General features: G+C 39.2%; 1 protein-coding gene and 1 long non-coding RNA gene across 19 annotated transcripts in view; one reads left to right on the top strand and one right to left on the bottom strand.

Annotated features, from left to right (window-relative positions):
• The window catches only part of LOC308072138, a 34,607-nt gene extending 32,381 nt beyond the window's left edge, over window positions 1-2,226 (top strand). For all 18 annotated transcript variants that reach the window (XR_013931510.1, XR_013931511.1, XR_013931512.1 and 15 more), the window contains one exon: window positions 692-2,226. This is a non-coding gene — a long non-coding RNA (uncharacterized lncRNA). The remainder of the gene's footprint in view (window positions 1-691) is intronic.
• A 149-nt stretch (window positions 2,227-2,375) lies between these two features.
• The window catches only part of CAMKMT (calmodulin-lysine N-methyltransferase), a 309,341-nt gene continuing 294,659 nt past the window's right edge, over window positions 2,376-17,057 (bottom strand). Inside the window, exon 12 of the mRNA XM_080408606.1 lies at window positions 2,376-9,866. The gene's annotated coding sequence lies outside the window, so the exon portion shown is untranslated. The remainder of the gene's footprint in view (window positions 9,867-17,057) is intronic.

The following is a 17,057-nucleotide window of genomic DNA, read 5'->3' on the forward strand; positions in this document are numbered from 1 at the left end:
CCGAATATTTAGGAATTGCATACTTTAAAGAAAAGTTTCTATGGACTCTTAAATATTTTCTTGCAACCCACATTCAGTCATGATAAATACCATAGCTGAAGTTCTACTGGGATTTTAGTTCAGTGCTGTGAAGCCGTGTGAGGTCAGGTTATATATACGTTTTGTGCGGGAATATACACAAACACAACTCCTAGTCGAGTTAACCAGAGTGCAAAATAGCTTTGGAGCATGCAAAGAATATAGGATGTGGCCTATGGAAGGAAGGTCAAGCCATTTCTTTAGATGATGTGTATTTGTTTTTGTTTCCAAAATTAAGATAAATAACTGGAAGCACATGGAAACGTGGAAACAGTTAAGGTAAAAGATAATACACATTTGTTCTTACAGGAAATATAAACTATGGGCATTGTCTACAAAGACTCAGCTTACTGGTTAAAAAGAATCACGACAATAACTGTATTATTGTTGTCATTGATATATTAGACCAGAAAGGGCTTTAGCATCTCTTGCTTCAGAACATCGCTGCAATTTCTTAATCTGTGGGTTTTTAACTCCCTAGTTTGTATACTATAGATATAATAGCCCATTATGATTCGTAAACTATCATATAAAAGAAACTATTGTGAAGTGATGATTTGAATTTGTCTCTATATCCTTCTCACCTCACCACATGCTCTTCTGTCCTGTCTAGCTGTCTGGAGCCACATTCTTTCTTCTTGCCACCTGACAGATGGCAGAAGGTGGGTGGCTTTGGCAAAATTAATTAGAGACGCACTGAAGAAACAATAACCATGAACACCCTCTGGCAAAATTATGATGTTATTTGGCACAAAGAACCTTTGTGCAAAAGCATTGCAGCAGCAGAAGTATCCTGACTACCCTGAAGAAGAGGTCACCCAACAGAAAACAGTCCTTGGCAAAAGGAGAGCAGCGTGGCCACGAGGTGTGGTCATTATCGCCATTACCGCTTCTAACGCCTAACAGCTGACTCAAGCAGTTATTTTCACTGAAATAGTCGATTGCGGCACCTTTACTCCCCCATGCTGTCCTCAGTTCTGCAGATTGCCTCGCTGTGCCAAATACGTTCAGTCCATCGCTTTTTCTCACGGAGAGTAATTTATTTGGTGGAAGAATATCTCACTCTACAAAATATCCCTGCTGGTTTCAGTGCCATTGAAGGAGCAAGGTATTTGCGAATGTCAGAACAAAGTCCGGTGTGGATAGCTGAAAAATATGGATGCTTCACTGTGAAGATGTCCTGTTATCTGTTATTCGACTTAGTGCTTGACAAATAGATTTGAGAATGGTAAAAGTAACAAGCTATTTCACAGAAATTATCCTCTCCACTTTCTCACCCATCACAACATCTTCTCACAAAGTTTTTCATATACTGGGAATCTTGAATCCCACATAACTCTCTGGTGATGACCGGGTAAATGCTGGATATATGAGGAAGAAAAGGAATTGCTGGCATCAAATAGGGGAGTTAAGAGAATCAGGGCTTGAAGTATGAGGAAAGAAGTCGCACCATGTGGGAAAGTTCCATTGTGTTGGAAAGAAGTTCCACTATGGTTTCCCAATATGTGTTGCTCCACATCGGTGTCATCAGTGTCGTCGGTGACAGAAGGGAGATAGGATGGCTGCTTCATCTCTGCTATGATCATGCTAACAGATCTAAGTACTGTGGTTGCTCCCTCTTCATAGGGCTCGTGGGACTGAAGAGCAAAATGTAACACAGCTCTCCAAGCCAGTGACTGCAGTGCTCGCTGTCCTGTGTTTTGCTCTTGTGGTCTTTACAGGCATCCGCAGCAAGCCTAGGTGAGTTAATCTGCCTGTTGCACTGGTTTGTTCCTTCTTCTCTGTATGTGCTGGCAGCTCTGTTATTCCCTAGTTGCCAAATATTAGGAAAGACATAGGCAGCTGAACTTTTACCATTTTCCTCCTAGAGCTGTTCACCCCTTGTGTGCAATTCACCAGAGGGGCAGATGAGCCAGGGGTATGATTTAGCCTTGTGCACCTCAACCCATTTGGGCAAATTGCTCCATCTTGTCATGAAGTCCAAATCACCTGGTTGACCAGCCCAAGAGGAGATGTGGCATATTCCCTGCCCCCTAACTCCGCTGAGAATAGCAGTGCAGCATCTCTCCGTAAACCAGCCTCATACATAAGTCAGCCTGCTTTCACAGAAAGCTGCTCCAACTCTACTTACTCCAATGCAGAGACTTCCACTAGGTTCCCTGGCTTTGACTGATGCACAGATTATATCTGCTTGCCTCCATTTTTAGTGAAAGATGGATGGATAGGGTAAGCAGAGAAATAGAACCATGTACACAGTTATTCTAGGTCTAGTAAGCCCACATAAAGAGATGCGAGTAGTGAGGAAAGGGTTGGGACCTTGCAGGAAAGTTGAACAGGAGAAGATGTTGGATGGGAAAGTGGATCATTGAGAAAGTGAACAGGGAGGGAGAGTGATAGAGACAGAAAACGAAAGCAAAAAAGACATAAGAACTATATAAAGAAATAAGGTGGAAAGAAAAAGCAAATGGCAAGGAAGACTAATTGCGTATTTCATTGTCTGAAACAGTGTTTGTAGCTGCGATATGACAGTACAAACCAGGCTTGTTTTCACAGATAAACACAGCACGTTCACTGTCAGGAAAAGCATGACGGAAACAAATAGGGAAGAAAGAATGAATGGTCAGTTATCTCAAGGAGAGGAGGTGGCTGCTGGAGACCCACAGGAATCTGGGCTGAGATCTATATTAGAACAGAATTACTCAAGATAGAAAAACTAAAACTTAGGTGAAGAGTTCAGAAAGCCCCTCTTGATCCCTCTTGATACTGAGTATCTGGGTAATAAACCAGAACTCAATAAATTCTAGTTCAATAATGACAATGCATGTAGGGAAAACAAATACATCTACATGGCGATGAGCACTAAATGAGCTATTTCATCTCAGGAAACACATCTTCAAGAGCCTGATAAAGGTGTCAGCTCAGTGGTCAGCAGCAGTAAAAACAATTAAGAATTATTAGGAAAACACTGGAGAAAAAATCAGAAAATATTCTGCTGATATGTAGCCTGTGGTGGACAGTCACCTCATCACAAAAACAACGTAGGTAAACCTAGAAAAATACACTGAAAGACAGAAAGAATGGTCATCTGCATTGAATAGCATGTTATTTCTTCAGGAGACACAGAGAAGGTAAATATGAAAGGCTATTAACTATTTATCACAACAAAGGAACAAGTGGTACATAAGAAATTACGGGGCAAGAAAGCAAATGAAATAGAGTATTTTTTTCACAGAGTAGCTGAAGTGTAAGACTCTTTGCTACAAGATGTTGCCAAGGCTTAAAGATAAGTAAACTCAGAAAAGACTCAGTAAATCATGGAAGGCAAGCCCTGCCACAGTGCAGCATTGAGATGCCAGATCTGGGTGTGTAGTAGTAGCAAGTGATGAACCACTATATAGTTCTCCGGTTTTCTGGAGACAGAATATTGGAAAATGTTTTGTGTGTGTTTTTTTTTTCCCCGTTATGTTTGATCCAGTCAGAATACTCTTTGATAGTCTTTGAGATACAAATAGAAAAGAAAAGAAAGTACAGTGCTTTTATGTTTGCAGGGGATACAGAGTAGCTTTCAGGGGTCTGAGCTGTGGGGCAAAAAGCTTGATGCATTTTCTTCCTGAGAAGGCAGCTGCTTTACCTTTGGCTCTGACGTAACTTGGGGAACCTGTTGTACCAGGCCAGTCTCACATCATTTCATGTCCTATTTTCAGAAGTCCTCTTTCCTTTGTTGGTTGCATTAATGTTATGCTACTTAGAGAAAATAATCAGTGTAAAATTACGCACATATATACAGAATGGTTAAATAAACTCTTGTTCCCTAACTCGAAAACACAACATTTTTTCCTTTGCTGCCGTGTGGATCAACCAGATCTAGAGTTTGTGAAGTGAGCAGTTTATCCCAGACTCATGCTGGAATAATTTATGTTCTTGAGCCTTTGCAGATGTATAGTTACTAGAGAGCTGTCTGCCTACAGGAGTTTTTACACATATTTCACCTAAATCAACGCTCCAGATGCAACATCGAAGATGCAGTGAGTTTGTGTGGATTTGTAGCACTCCCTGGAGGACTCTATGTCTAAAAACCAATAAACATTTCACCATTCTCAGTGTGTGAAGATTTCCTTCATTTTTGATGCATGCAATATTGACCGGGTTTTTCATTTTAATTTCAGCGTTATTCCACAGGTAATAAGTAATTGGAGAATAACTTCTTGCAAGTGAATGATAAAAGTGAAAATTAATCGTTCTTTACTTAGCTGTTGCTGTTCATTCATTATAAACTAACACAGCAAAACAGAATATTCATTTATAAACCAAACACATTTCATATTGATTGACAACTACAGCAAGATCTTGATATTTTATGACCAAAGCAAATAAAAAGAAGACTTAAAGAAAAGGTTATTTTATTTCTGTGTATGTGTTTTTTGTGTTTGTACACCTAGTATGTGTCACAGGTTCAGCTGAAAATAGTTAATCTTTCATAAAACTTATTGTTACATCCTATAAGCCCATGTGGAGATTAAAATTCCTAATTAATACTCCAAAGTCAGTTGATATTAAAGGACTGACTGAATATGGGGTCAAGATCTGAAATTCATTACTTAATCAGCAAGGTGCTGTTTCTAGAATGAAGTGACTACAGAATGTTTCTGAAAGGCTGGTCAGAATCCATCACTGCAGATGCAGAACTGCAAACATGTACTAATGGTGTGTGTGGCCAGTGTTTACAGAGGTCTATGAATAATAAATAATCTAGATAAATAACCATACTTAGAGCTATGCAAACAAGAAAGCAAATAAATCAAGGCTTCCCGCTTATGCGTAGATACCAAACACAGCAATTCTGCATGTTTTTTTGGTTGTTTTGATTGTTTGTTTAAGTAGGAGATGGCAGACACAAATTTAATCAACCAAAAAAATTTAAGTTAGTAAAAACTGTTTTGGAGAAAGATCACAAAGTGGATCAAACTATCAGAGACTTGGCATTCACGGTCATCAGGGGAAGCGGGCTGCATCTTGCATACATACACTGCCATGCAGACTGCATCCATTCACTTCAGGACCTGGCATAAAGCAGCAGCATAGCCCAGACAGAAGATCACATATGACTACTGGCATACAATGCTGGAATAAAATAAAGGAGATTCAAGAGCAAAAGTGAAAGGTCTATGTTAGTTTATTTTTCTGCTCGTGGGAATTCAATCATTTTATCTTATAGCAAATGAAATGTGTGGGTAGAAGCCATTCTTTTTAATTTATATTGTTATGTTTGATGCATTAAGAATATGATGACAAGTATTATGTGCGTTGTTTCTGTGTGAGTGTGTATGTAAGCAGAATTTCATATGAAAAGGGGAAATACAGGGATCACCTGTCAAGTGCCTGCTTCCTTGTGCTATCCTGTCCACATCACTGCTGATTCTATGCTAACAGACTAGCTGTGATATGGTTATTTCATTATCTGGGTAAGTGAAATACACTTATTTCATAATTCTTTATTTCCAGGAATTTCTGTAGTATAAACAGTCAAGTTGGCTATCCAGTTTATACTTAAATATGATACTATCCTTTTGCATCTTGAGGCTCTTTATGTCCCCACAAATGTTGGTATGTGTGCAGTATGAATCAAACACAAATAGTTTAGCATAGAAGCAGTACCACTGCGTCCCCTCCAGGGCCAGACTCCCTCCAGGGAAGACTCTCCACACAGTGCTTTATACCTTGGTGCAGAGAAGAAGCTTTAGGGAATTCTTGCGGACAGTCTGGGCAAAGGAAGGCAAAGGTCTAATGTGCGACATGGCTTTCCATTTTTGTGCTGTAATTTTAAACATTAGGTAACGTCTGATTACTTAATGTGTAGGGTTTATTAATGTATTTTTCACACCAGCTGATCAAGCACTTCAGGAGTACCAATGCATTTCTTGATAAATTTACTGTAATTTTTAATGAGAACAGGCAGCTGTGAAAATGGTCATGAGCAATGATTTCTGCCTACTTCTGAATGCCACCTCTGTTTTGGTGAACAAAACTCCCTACGGCAGGTTGTCCTCCTCATGGCCAGTGACTGGTGTGTCCTGCTCAGGGTATGGTTGGAAGGTTGGATTTTTTTTGTCATGGAGGGACACACAGAGGATTCCTGATCTGCTGCTGCATGGCACTGAAAAGTCTGAATGACAGTCTTGACACCGTGGCGGTTGTGCACTGGCACCAGGGCTCCCTGAGACCACAGCGCCCTCCTGGAGGTAGCTGAGCTGTTGCCTGCAGACCTCGAGAGTGTTGATGTGGCAGGTTCCAGGGGAAGAAACTGCCACCAGAGCAAGAATCACCCCTTCCTTTCCCCCTCTGTTTCCTATCCTATTTGTAGCTTTTGATTTACATCAAAGGACTCAACAATATGCCTGCACAGAGCTCACCAACCATCCGGCCGCGCAGCACCTGCCCCTGCTCAAAGAGAGACCTGGAGGATGAGTCTCTCAGTCTCTGGTGACAGAGGCTTACATAACTGTCTTTGGCTTTGGAGGGGATGTGAGCTTTTCAAGCATCTGACCAAGCCTGTACCCTACCCTTCCTCTGCCTCTGTCTTGTGAAGTATTGACCTTTGTGGAGTCTACTGAATATTTTTTACCAACTACTTTTACTCCAGGTTGGCAGGTCATCAACAGTTACTCCCTAAGAAATCTTGGAAGCTAGGAGTCACAATGCTGAGGAACCTCCTGCTCCTGAGCAATGTCAAAAAACCCCTTTGTATCTATCTAATCTATCTAATCTATCTATCTATCTATCTATCTGTCTATCTACCTACCTATCAATCAAAAAAAGAGTTAATGGCAAGGAATGTTGTGCTATGTCAAGCTAGACAACTGAAGTCCTTATTTCATCATTACAGTTTATAATTCGTTTCAGAGAAGAGTCCATTCTAATTTATTCCAGTTTATTCAGATGCTGAAAGGATATTTGAGGTATACCTAAAAAAATTTTTTTAATCTGAAACAAAACTGTGGCCTCATTCCACAGAAGTTACTTTAATTTAATACTGGAACTTAAGCAGAGGACCCTGATTGGAACCAGGGAAGTTACATCAAGTGAAGCAGAAACAACACAGTAGGGAATCAGGCTCCTGACTGCACAAAAGTTTACCAGACAACCCATCTATTACTTCTTTTTCTACACTGTGAAACTTAGGAATGGAATAAGAATGAAATAAAGCTGTTCTATTTACAATTTATGTGATGCAATTTTTAGTGGAAATTAAAAGAATGGAGTGAAGTTTGGAGTTTCTAGTCATCCTGGTTCGCTGCTTATTCTCTATGTCCTATATGTGCAAATGTGGAGGTGCAGCCCATCTCCTTTTAAATGGTCACATGCAGGAGCAGCCAGCTTGGACCTTATATGATGAGGGTGTTTCATATACTGTGGTGTTAACTGTAATGCAAATTTTTATTACACTGTTTATTTCACTAAGCCCTTCCTAAGACCATGCATATAGTAGTCAATTAAAAAAAATCCCAAAACAAACAACCTCCCAGTTTTCCCAGTCTCTATGGCTGATTTAACTAAAATCTAAGTAAAAGCTTCTTTTATCACCTCAGTTAGGTTTACATATAACAGGCACCGCTGAGTAGTACATCTGGTTAATGATTATCTTTTACATATTGATATTAGTACCTGAAGTGGGAACATCTCATTTCCTGAATATGATTACCATTTTGAAATCTTATGCACAGGGGAAAAAAACCAATTCTATAAATTAAACAAGAAGTTCTGAGAACTTATATCCCCCAGTTCACATCCAGATACTAATGCATCTCATTTACTTTGTTGCTATTCCCTTGAGTTATCTGTGTCATGCAGACCAGTCTTGCATGTCATGTTAACTATCCACTGAAAAAAGCTAGAACTGTACTTGTAACAGTGCCCTAAGCTAGCATACAAGGTAGGTAGAAGAACATAAAAAATTCATCACTGTTACATTTCAAGTTGCTGGGATATTTTAATTCCAATAGGACAGAACCCATGTCAGCTAAAGATGGAGCTATAATTAAACTGATATGGCATTCACAATTGCCTCGAAACCCGCTGTAGTTGTCATATGTTTCTTTTCCCCATCTTTAAACTATATGGAAATCAATTATCTCAACAAACCAGCTGTAAGGACTGTATGCCAACCACTTACACTTGAAGTGAATAAATTATTTGAAATTCATTATTGATGTGAACAACTCTCCAAGATTTAAAGCACCAGTCCATTTTCTGTGCTGAGATTCACATGGAATTTTAACAAGTTCAGCACTATCCTCCGTCATAAATTCGTATAGCAAACTGTTATGCAAATAGCTAGAGTTCAGGGATTGGCGAGCCGTGCACAGAAAATTATGCTTCAGATGACAAAGTGCCCATGAGTTAATGGTTCTTTACATTTAGTGACAAATTTGTTCCTGATTTACCCCAGAGTGACAGACACAGGGTAAAAGGGGGACATCAGAGACTGAAAATACCATTTGTGTGTCAAGGATGTTAGCAACCTGGAGTGGTGATAGGCACTGGTGTCTACAGGATATGAAATTGAGTTGATGTGATGTCATTTTGGCTCTACTGTAACCTGGTTATCTCTTGCCAAGACTTCATGTATGATTAGTCAGCTCGGAGAGGACAGCAAGCCTTATCAGGCACACTTCCTGACATTCCTGTCAACTTAAGAAATGTGGTTAAGGAATTTAAGATGAGGTGTCACATCTTCATATCAAATCCCATTGAGTCACCACCTACAAGTTTGAAGACTCCTTCTAAAAATATTAATGAAAGGAAAAATGAAGTTTGGGCTGGATTTGACCTTGTAATGCATTTTGCATGCTATATCCCTCTAAGTTAATGTCTTTGTTATGCATACATCTTGTTTGTATACACAGAAAATAATTGTTATGCAGGCTGTGGAAAAATAATATTTATTAATACTAATGCAAAGGCATGCTCTGGGTTAGCTGACTTCTAGTCTGTAGAATAAGGCAACCTTTTATGTGTCTGAGCAATTTTAAAATAAACTCCTTGTGTAAAAAGCTTGCAATCCCATATATTTAACAAGGAGTGTATTTGGAATGGTTAACAGACAGATGAAAATACTAAGCATAATATTTTTTCATCTCTTCAAAGGAAAATCTTGTACAATGTAATGCTCACACTGTATACAGACTCTTTCAAGTTTATTTTCAAAAGCAAGTTAGCAGCATGTTATTTTTATGCCATTACATTTGTCCAACTGCACAATTTGTATTAATAAAAGCAGTTGCATTCTCTTCCTTGCAGTGGGGCTCAAAGTTAAAATTCATTGCTAAGCCAAAAAGATTCGTTATACGCTGCAGACCAAAACACTGCATAAACAAGGCACACTAAAGGGTCTGTCCGGACTACCATCTGGAAGACTGAACATGCATAAGTACCCAGTTTTTCAGCCATTGCCAAGTTATTCTTCCAAGTATTTCAGGGCCTGGTAAGCTCCAGAGTTTTCTCAGGCAGCATACAACTGCTTCACAACCCTTAAAGAGAAGCTTACACAGTTACAAATCCTGACACATAAGGGACACATTCCTTCAATAACAGTTTTTACAGTTAATAATTAAATCTATACCTGTACGGAAGAAGCAACCCCAGGAAAAATAATTCTACATGGCACAAACATTCATGATTCCTTCATATAGAGATGATTCTGATCCTTGTGATGCAGGTCCAGAAGGCATGTAGACTTTGTAAGTGCATCCAAGAACAGATACAGAAGACTGTAACTGGCTGTAAGAGTCCTGTTAAAAGGAACACAAAGGTATAATTACGTGATAACCTTTGCTCTTTCTGTTACTGAGTAGAGCAGCAATAAACTTTTTTTTAAACCTTGTATCTTATTTTGTTGATTTCACCTTTCATAAACATTCACTATTTGGTTAAATAGTCCTACAAGGGTTTTTTGCTCTTCCAGAACCAGTTTGTGATGTCTATGTCCACCCTGAATTCTTGCTTCCTAATGTAAATGCATTTCTTGTCTAATCTTAAGAAGACAAAGAAAGAAAAGAAGAGCACTTTGGGAACACTTTGAAGAGAGGAAATTACTTAGACCTTTAGCTCTGCCACTTTTGTCATGACAATGAAGTGCAAAGCAAGAGCATCTGTGACCTGTATGTTCAGCAAGCTAAGACCATGAAGTTCAGGTCTCATATCTTGTGCTTGCCTTGAAGAAATGTCCAGCAGCCAGAAGAATTTCCCTCCAGGAAATAAATAATAAGTTGTAGATCTTTTTGTGCACAACAAACACAAAGCTAGAAAATCTCTTCTTTACCAAACTCTCATGACTATTACAGAGTAGACAAAGACAAACATAAAAGAAGAAATGGTTTTAAACCTCGGTTATTTCAAGCTGAGTTATAGAAACATTCAGTGATCCAGAGAGAAGACATCTACTGCTGGTGTACCGCCTTCAATCTGAAACTATGTAAAACCTGATCTAATTAACTATAGAGTCTGACCTGTCTTCTGAAAGTCTTCTATGGAATAATAATTTATTTGTGTAGATCTGTCAGTCTATAAGCAAGCATGAGAAGTGAGCAATAGATATGTGCTTTAGACTAGAGCATCATTTTCAAATTCTTCAAGCTAAATAGGTCCAAGAATACTACTGGATCTCTCATGCTTGGATCTGACAGCTGGGTTGATTTTAGCTGAAACATCCTGCTTTTTCTTGGGATAGACATCAACCTTTTTAGATGTTGGATATTTATGTGCTAATATTATCCTTGAATATACTACTCAGCTGCAACCTACCTCTACAGTTCCTTGTCACCTACAACATCAATATTTCTGTCAAAGACGTGGATGTGCACAAGACTGCTAACTGCCAATGCCTGGCAGTCCCACAAGCCCTGGAGCAAGCCTGGGAAATACATTTTCTCACTTGTCTTACCAGTAGGACTCTAAGTACGCTTATGCCAGCAACGGTTGTCAAGGGACAGTATCCACACATGTCTTAAAACCAGCCACCACTCTAAAATAACCCTCTGGTAAGAATATGCATTACCCAGTTATAGATATGGGCTGTGTGGATATAACTCCCAGGTTTTCATGTCTAATGAGGTAATTAAACCAACAGATGATTGGCTGGTAATTGATGGAGATTGCTGAAATTGTCCCACAGATGGAGAAGGCAAGAGTGTGCAAAGAGAGACAGGTTGTTTATGAGAAGATAAAAATGGTATACGACAGTGATTAAGATGTGGAAGGTGGCGAATATGGGAGACTAAAGTTCACAGTAGTGGAACTTCAATTCAGGATAAGATTCAGTTCACCTAAATGTTGGTGCCTAAATATTTGATGTTGGGCCTCTGCATTGCCCAGGCTGCCTCCATAGTCAAGCAAGCAAGATGACAGGCACCCCCAAAGGGCAAAGCACCTCCTAGAATGAGAATTATCCAAGACCAGAGGAAGGGATTCTGTCCCAGGGATGATTGTTTCTCTCCTTTCACAATGGAGCATGTTGAAAGGTGTCAAGACAAGCTATTACCCTCTGATTTCTTGCTCTAAGATTTCAAGGAAAATTTTTGTTTCTGAACATCTGGCTTGGGCTTATCTCTAGTTCTTAAAGCTAAACCACTCATTAGAACAGAAACAATATTTCTTAATATTTTCATTTTTGTAAGTACATCGATAGGATAAAGAAGTAGCTGATGATCAGTGCATAATGCGAGGCCAGTCTGTGGCATTTAGCTTTGCAGGGGACAACATTAAGAGCTTATGTAGACCCTAGTCTTACTCTTATCGAGGTCAATGAAAGTTTTACTACTGACGTCAACGAAAAGAAGCTCAGACCCAGATACAGTAGCCATCAAGTCCTTGATATTGTCTCAAAGGGAAGAGACAATTGCCTCGCAGCACTTCTGACCTTGCTCTCTTTTTAAATTTTATTTGCCTTTATCACTGAGCATTTTGTTTTCTGTTTCACCATCCAAATTATTCTGAAATAGCTTCCTCTTCTGCCATTACGCCTAGTGACTGTTTATGCCTTTGACTATGTCTTCAAACAGCATTCAAGTTCCAACAAATAAATAAGCAAGCATGTAGACATATAAATAACAAATAAATAAATAGGACATACCAGGCCTGATCTATAACTGGAGTAAGTCAGCAGAGCTTAATTGTAGTCAGTGGCAAGTACGACAAAAAAAGAGTCCCTGCTCCAACCGATCTTTTGTTGATGGTCACGGCAAAGGAAATAACTTGACCTCATTTCCAACGTACTTACTCTTTATAGTAGTGAGTCAAATATGAATGTTTGCATTATATTTCACTGAGGTGAGATTAGGAGAAGGTTCCAGGAGAGGGGGCCTTCTACATAAGACAGGTGAAAAGGAGCAAGCTGGAGGAAGAATGGAAACAAATGGGAAGTTTATTGAGATAGGGAGGGAGCAGCTGAAATGGACTTCTAAAATTTGTACATAGCATCTCTTTGTGCCAGGGATACATACTGGCATATGTCTTACTAAACATGCAGTTTTCCCCTTACCTGAATTATTTTAATTGCCAATTACCTCTTGTGAAAATGAGTCGGGGTGCCACACAACTTCACCTAAGAAGCAAAATAATTTATTATATATTTTATAATCATAAACTGCCCTGCAAATCCCTGTAATTAGATAGAGGGCTTTGCAGACTCCAAAGGCTTTGTCGTTCCAGCTCCTGCTCTTTTCTCTGGCAAAGGTTAGCCAGAGCTCTAGCAAAAGGACATTTGCTTTTCAATGGGAAAAGAAAGAACCTCAGGGTTCTGGCCAGATCTTATTATGCTATTATCCATTCCTGACTCCTGATTTTCTTGAACAAGGTCTCTCAAGGGTGTTTGCACCAAACCCATCCCCTCTGGGAATGTCGTCATCACGTGTGTGTCCTGTAAAACACACTAGTTTTTCCTAAACACAGTCTAGTTCTGCTGTTTCTGCTGGGCCCTTGACAGTGTGTCATCTTTGAAATGTCATTGCATTAACCTTTTTGCTGTGTTTGGGGTGCCAGTGTCAACTACAGGCGCCTCCAGAAGGATGTGCATTTGATTGGCAAAGACAGGATGATTGACACGGGGCTAGTATTCTGTCAAAGCTCAAGCGTATCATTGCGTGGCAAAGCTGTTCTGCTCAATGCCACCCATTTCCAGTATATATGCCAAGTTCATGCATTTCAACCCACTGTCAAAGACAGCTAACAACTGGTATTGGTGATGTACAATAAAAAGAAAACCTACCAGTAATCACAGACAGAAATAGCTATAATTAGGATAGTAAAAAACCCCAACATTTTAATTCTGTCTATCTGTCTTATCTATCTATATTTATACATAAACACACACTCTCAACTAGCTGATTCTTCAGTACAAAACTGTAAGCTTTGAATAATTAATATGTAAGGTCTACTTCTTCATTCTCTCTTTTTCTCTCTGGGAAGTTAATGGGAGTTTTCCTAGATACCAGTCCTACAGATTAAGTCCAATTATCAGCAACTCTGATTTGGGTACCTGCGAAGTTTTAAAATGTTCTAGCTTGTCAGTCTTACACTTCACTTTCTGCTTTAAAACTGAAGATATGCCTGAGAATAATTAAGAAAATGTTTAAAGAGAAGGATAATTATTCAAGTAATTTGTCTTTTAAAATTAACAATGTTCTCTTATCTATTGGCCTAAAAACCTCTGTGAAGTTTTTGTACTATTCAAAGAAGTCATTCTATCACCTTCTCAAATGAGAGGGTTCATTTGCATTCACTGATCATCTCATTACATTTTGCCTGTAGTCCTTCCTGCAATTTCAGCTGGATATGCTATTCTTCTCCACTTACTCTCTTAATGTCTCGGGTGGCAGGCAGTGGCATTAAAAATGTGATGCTTCTCAGTTGCATTTGATAGCCAGTGAAATAGTGTTTCCTTTCTGAATAAGTGAACTGAGGATGAAAAATCTGTGAATTTCAGGTTTTGTGCCTTGTAGCTCTATGTATTTTTAGAAGGTGTGGGGTTTTAGAAGCATCCCAGCTTTTGCATTTAGCATGTGTGTCCATTTCCAATGAGAAGGTTTCTTCTAACACTGGCTGGGTTTCTTCTTTCCTTTAGGAAAAATTGTTTCATGAATTTTATGGGAACACATTGATTTCTGAAGAAAATGCTGTCAGGAAGCCTTACTTGAGGTAACAGTGAAATATATCCACTTACGTAAAACACTGTTGGTACATTCTGAATCAGGAAAGTTCTGCTGATCCAGAAAGGATGCTAGGTCTTCCCCATTCCAGGGATTTCCACAGATGGAGGTTTTTACTCTGGAACAGAGTGAAACTGATAACTAAAATCTTGGTTAATTTCTCACAATACAACTCTGGGTTTGTGTTTTTTCTTTCTTCTTTTCTACCTCTGGATGTCTTCTGCTCATGTTGTCTCCTGCCACTTCTCAGTCATGCTTGCTGCCTCCTTCCTTCCTCCAGCTTTCTGTTGACTTCCCATTGCATGCTTCCTGTCCATAGACAGTCTTATAGTCTCCAACTCTATGTTTGTGTTCCCATTGCTTGACCAAACGTTATCAAACAGCATTAAACTACTGCATCAACTTCTGCTTTGTCATCCCCTGTGACCCAATATTCAGCTGTTTATGATCTGTTTAATCTCACAGAACTGTTTTCCATAAACTCTCTGCTGAGCTTTTCTCATCACATGCCCTCCACATCAGACATTCTCCCCACCACAAAGCTGCATCTCCCTTTGCTTTTATAGTGTTATCTTTTATTAGCTCTTTCGTTATGTCTTCTTTTAGCATGATCTTGTTCCCTCAGCCACCTGTGTAATGAACACCACTTCAGTGGCAACGGCTCAGAAATTCATCTCTGCTAGGTCCTGTCTCATCTTCATTTGCACAATCCTGTATCTTAGCCTGTCTCCAACAAAAACCAAGCCCCTCATCTTTGCTTAAACATTTTTGACCTCTTCCATGTTATCTGTGCTGCCTTTTTTCACTGACATTGGGACTTACAATTTGAGCATCATCTGTGACTTCCTCTCCAATCACACATCCAAGCTACATTACAATTCTGCCACATCTATCTCTAGAACATACCTAAAATCTATTTCTGACCAAATCTCACATCAAAACCCCACCACCTGCTTTGCTGCCCACTGCAGCCTCCTCCTCTTTGGTCCCCCTGACATTCAAATCACTACTTCTGCATCACTCAAGACAATTTGCACAGGGCAAACCCTTCTCACAGGTTGGAGTCTTTGTTTTAAATCTCTTCCAACAAAGTCCTCCTCTCCCATATTCAAATTCCAGTTGTTCCAGTCCTTGCTGTCAGAGCCAAATCAATCCCTTCTTAATTCTCCATCCTAATTTCTTTGCATTGCCCACACTGTACCCTATTGACCGCCCACTGCCGTTGCCTCCTCTGTTTTTAGTATCACCTCTGTGTGCGCAGTGAGTGCCTGAAATGCTGTTCAGAATCATTACCCACTTCTACTTTGAGCACAAAAGCAAATAACGATTTGTGGCACAGTTATTTGATACATAGAGTTAGTCTATTTACATACTGATAGATGGCTAATTGCTTTCATACTTACTGGTAATAGTTCTGTTTTGCCTTATCATAACTCTCTCTCCATTTCACCTGCTCAAAATAGCTCTTTGTGTGACAGGGCCTCTGTAGACCCTGCAACTTCAGAGAGGATTTTGTAAATTTGAAGGAACTTTGTAATACCATTTTATTAGGTAATAAATTCATAAGTATGATTCATAATTTGTCATACCCTTAATATCTTCCTACATTTGTCATCACTTCCAAAAGTTCTCCCCAAATATTTTGCCTTAAATAACTACTTCCTTATTTAAAATCTTTGTTTAAACAAACAAGAATAAACTAAAGATGTTTGTGTTTATACTTATTGAAGATCTGTAGCCTTATCATTACAGGAATTATGATTATTAGTCTCATTTGAATGTAGTACTTAATTTCATTATTAATAGAATAAATACAGAATTTTTCAAAATTTACCTTTGCAGAGAGCACAGCTCATTAGAAACCTATAGAAAAACTTTTGAACTGACATAAAATTTAACAAATGCTGGAAAGAAACTCTTAACTCACTTTACTGTTCAAAGTGACCACACGGTGTTTAATTCATGGTTAATGGTGCTTAGAGCTCTCCGTTGGGTATGGCCATACTGTTTAACAGGGGCGTCTCTGAAGGCGACTGCTGTCTGATGTGTGAAGCCTGCAGTTTTGACATAGGACATACTCTGTGGTTGCCCCACTGATTCAAATAGTTTGGAAGTAGTTAGTATGAGCAATGAAGTGGGTAGTGGGAAGGGCAATATCTAGATCTAACAGTTTATCACAGCTAGGTAATTTTTCAGGATTCTAACAGTCTATCACACCCCAGCTAAGAAATAACTCAGTTTTACAGTGCTACTTGTAAAGAGTCTACTGCTGTGCTGATAGCAAAATACACACACAGGCAATTAAGAACTGATATAGGGGAAGATACCATCTGATGAGGAACTAATAATGATGAGCTCTGTGATAATCTGACAGACTCAAGAGATCTGCAAAGACTTTCTGGAAATGGAAGGCAGTTCGAATGCAGCAGAAAATAAAGTCAGTAATTCTAAAGAGGAAAGGTCTCAGATAGCCTGTCATTCAAGAGGGGAAGGTCTGCCTCTTGGCAGGGCTGTGGAGGGAGCCAGGGATGTGCTTCCCAGAGCAATGGCAGGGGAAGGGGACTTTTTGTGAGTGGTTTGATAAATTCCTGCTGCCAGCTGTATTACTACTCATGTTTTAGGGAGTGCACAGAACTTTCAATCTCTCTTACAGTTATTAAACACAACTAACAAAGAATCATTTCCTCCTTTTTCCTCTTCCTATTTGTTATATATCTGACTGAGGGACAGTATAGCGTGCTTATACACATTCATCCTAAAATGGATTTCTTGCAAAAT

The sequence above is a fragment of the Falco punctatus genome, assembly GCF_963210335.1.
Source record: "Falco punctatus genome assembly, chromosome: 12".
In the NCBI taxonomy this organism is placed as follows: Eukaryota; Metazoa; Chordata; class Aves; order Falconiformes; family Falconidae; genus Falco; species Falco punctatus.